This window comes from Nematolebias whitei, chromosome 18, assembly GCF_014905685.2.
Source record: "Nematolebias whitei isolate Nwh7 chromosome 18, NemWhi1, whole genome shotgun sequence".
Lineage (NCBI taxonomy): Eukaryota > Metazoa > Chordata > Actinopteri > Cyprinodontiformes > Rivulidae > Nematolebias > Nematolebias whitei.
Window position 1 is genome coordinate 20,340,627 of NC_056515.1, and position 4,016 is coordinate 20,344,642.

The following is a 4,016-nucleotide window of genomic DNA, read 5'->3' on the forward strand; positions in this document are numbered from 1 at the left end:
GTCAGTCTGATCTAAACACAGACAGAAATGCATTTATTGTTTTTTGCGACTGGTGCTTAGCGTATTTTTAGCTGATTTTCTTAGTTCATATCTTAAATCTTAACTGTTCTTTAATCTTACTGTTTACTTTTATATTTTATTGTTGGATGTAAAAGGGACCCTGTGTACATAATTTTGTTCCATCACATGTGGTAGAACGACAAATAAATACAATTTAACAATCTCCCCTCTTTCTTTAAAGAATACATAACAGATTAGAACAACATTCTGTAACAACATTTTGATGTTACTTATCTTATTTGAACTTAACTTATGTAAGGAACACTAGTGTTGTTTTGCTTTTTAATCTTGAAATTGCCATTCCCCTTCACTAAGTGCTCTCATTAGTCCAAGTGCAGATGCTTCCATTTTAGTTAAGCAGTTAGCAAGCTGCTCTTTGGTAGATGTCCATATGATTTCCTGAATTACTCCCGAGTCCAAGTTCTTTTATGATGCTGATCTCAAGCCGAAGCCTCTTTTTAGTTAGATTTTGTAGACTTGACAGTATCGAAGAGGGAATGGTTGTCTGTTGCACAGGTAATGGACAGGATGTTGTGTGTGCCATCACCAGCTCTGAATAGTGTGGCTAGAAAGACAGCACTATCTATCCCATGTGCAAGTGCTAAAGTCTCTCCAGCTAACGTGCTTCGTACCACTTTTCTGATCCGTTTTGACTGCCAGCATATAGGTGAAAATGTTCCATCTTCTCCCATCAGCATGATAAAGTGTCCACATTGTGTCCCTCCATCTGAGAGGTTTGTCGTAGAGGAATCACTGAACAACACTAACTTGTGGTATCTGTTGTCTCCCAAGTATTGAAATCTCAGGGTAACTTCCTCAGATTAAAGTTTTCTGATCAGTTTGTTTGCAAAGTGTAGTGTTTGAATTGTAGCATGTTTTGTATTTGACGCCAAGATGGATATGTCACACATGATGTCAGGTCTGCTCTGTCTTGCTACCCACAGAATCTGTCCAATCTTGGATTTTAACCATATCAGTGTCTGTGAAAGGAGCCTCCTTCTGTGGTGCTCTGGTGGTGCCCATAGGAACGGGCTGTATGTTTTTATGTATGCACGCTGTTGTAGTTTTATTTCATTCTGCAGATAATGAACCTCCATCCCAATGTAGCTGAAGCTGTTATTCTTCTCGTCCAACTTGAAAAGCAGCTTTGAGTTGGGGGATAACGGCTGAAGAGAACATGTCTGAACCACCCCATACAAAGTCATCTATGTGACATGCATGGACTCCTGACACCTTACAGAAATCATCCTGTCAGTAGAAGAGAGCTGGATCGACCATCATTCTTTGGAATATGAAAACTGACATCAAAAGCATTAAGTCATGGTACAAACATTGTCTTTGCTTGTTTTCCAATCTAGAAGCTAGGCGATTCTATTTTCCAGCTGAAAATTTTAAAATAAATATGTTCTTGTTTTTAGTATTTCACCCCGTTTTACAGCACCCTGATTTATTGTTTTGTATACTATTATATTAACTGCATTTTTACTGTAGTTTATTGTTGTCATTGTTTATTGTCATTGTTGTCTGTACTTTATATGTTCTGTCTGGAACAGGTCTCTCTTGAAAATGAGTCCCTGTGGCTCAATGAGACTAACCTGTATAAATAAAGGTTAAATGAAAATAGGTGGCCTTTGAAGGAAATGTACATGATTTTACTTTTTATGTTTATAATATTTGATAGTTTCCTCTTCCACCAAGGTCACATATCCACTAGATCATGAAAAACATGAATAAGAACATTTATTTAATTAAAATTAACTGTTTTGTTCTCCAGGACAAAGTTGTCACAAATGCACATAAACATATCATTTGTGTCACTTCAGTGTCACATGAAAAGGTAAACGTAAAAGCTCAAATTGTCCTTTAAATGTACTTTTCATTTTCTTTGTGAGCAAAAACTATTTTATACATTTTTAAAATGATGTGTGCTGCTGACTATCCATGATGCTGATTATTTTTCATGTTGCTGTGTTCATTTGTCCTCATCTGCTCACACAGACGTTGGTTACGTACTGTAACCCCAGATTCTATGAGTATAGGTGTAGCCCTTTAAGAGCTGTCGCTTAGTGGGTTTTATCCCGTCATGCAAAGCATTGTACTGAAAAATTTAGTCCACGACCACCTGCTGTGTGGGCCCCACCCAATCCGTATAAGTTACGTTAAGAGCGGGTAATCGGCTCCCAAATAGCTTTTTCTTTAGCTATTTAGGAGCCAGTGAGACCCGACGCTTAAAGGGCTACATCTATACTCATAGAATCTGGGGTTACAGTACGTAACCAACGTTCTATTTCGTATAGGCTTCGCCCTTTAAGAGCTGTCGCTTAGTGGGTTAAGGGCGAAGCAGATGTGGTCCTCGCCTCATTGGGTCCATTCGAACACCATACGAAGTGGCAGCTTGCCCAAAAAACGTCTAGTCACTCAGCTCTCCATGTGCGTAATTACGCGTTGCGTAATTATGCGTACCATGCACAGACGCATGCTGTGTAGTTATGCGTTCTGAGTGCATGAACGCCCCGGAAACTTTCAACGGGGAAAGGAAGATGATGAAAAAGGGCCATGAACCAACAGATTCACGGCTGATCAATATGAACAGATTAATAATAACAAGTGAACTGATTATTAATCAAATGAACTGATTGATAATAATAGTCATAAACTGATTAGTGACAATAGAACCAAAATAATAGTTACAACTTGTGACTGATAACAACATCTCACACTGTAATGCATGCAGTCAGATGTGAGTTTAAGCGAGGTTGCATGAAACAACAATATTCATTCTGTTAAGGCACTAAGGACAGAATGTGTCATGGAATGAGCCGTCACATCACGTAGATAAAAGCGAATAAATGAGCAGGGTGTTGACTATGCAGCCGCAGTGCAAATATCCTGCATTGACATACAGCAAAGCAGTTGAAGATGCGATACCTCTGGTCGAGTGCGCCCTGAGGTTGATAGGAGGCTCTAAATCTGATGCTCTGTAGGCTTCAGAAATGGCCTCACACAGCCAGTGTGACAAGCACTGGGTGGATAAAGGGCGACCAGCAGATGCATCTCTATAATGCACAAACAAATGTTGAGTTTGACGCATTGCAGCTGTGAGCGCTATGTAACACGTCAACGCCTGCACAGGACAGAGCAGATGGAAAGATGCTTCTTCTGATTTGTGGGGGGGAGGGGAAAAAACCCCTCCAACGATATCATTCTTGATTTAAAAGAGCTTGTGATGTTTTAGGCATAAAGGCTGGATTCGGTCTTAGATCAGCTGAGCTGCCGTCAGCCTGAATTCTAAGACATGATGGAGCGACAGAGAGGGCAGATAAATCCCTCACCCTCTTAGCGGATGTTAAAGCCAGCAGCAGGGCTGTTTTAAGAGACGAGAATTTAATTGGAACCTGATTCAGTAGCTCGAATGGAGCTTTGATCAGGGCCCGCAGGACCAGCGTTAAATCCCACTGTAGAACAAGTGGGCATGAAACAGGCCTGCGTCTCTGTAGAACTTTTAAAAAACGCTTCATCAGCGGATGATTAAAAGCTGTTCTGTCTCCGAACACTTCGTGGCAGGAAGAGATTGCTACAGCATACATTTTAATTGTACTGAATGCCAGATTTATGTCCATCAGCTGTTGCAGAAAGGACAGCACGCCGCCTAGTGGACATGAGGTGGCCTCTACACCTTTCTCTGTATAACTTTTAAAAAACGCTTCATCAGCGAATGATTAAAAGCCGTTCTGTCTCCGAACACTTCGTGGCAGGAAGAGATGGCTGCAGCGTACATTTTAATCGTGCTGAATGCCAGATTTATGTCCATCAGCTGTTGCAGAAAGGACAGCACGCCGCCTAGTGGACATGAAGTGGCCTCTACACCTTTCTCTGTACACCAGCGCTGAAAAACTGTCCACTTTGATGTGTACAGCGCTGTGGTGGATGCAGCACGTGAATCCTGGATTGTGCGC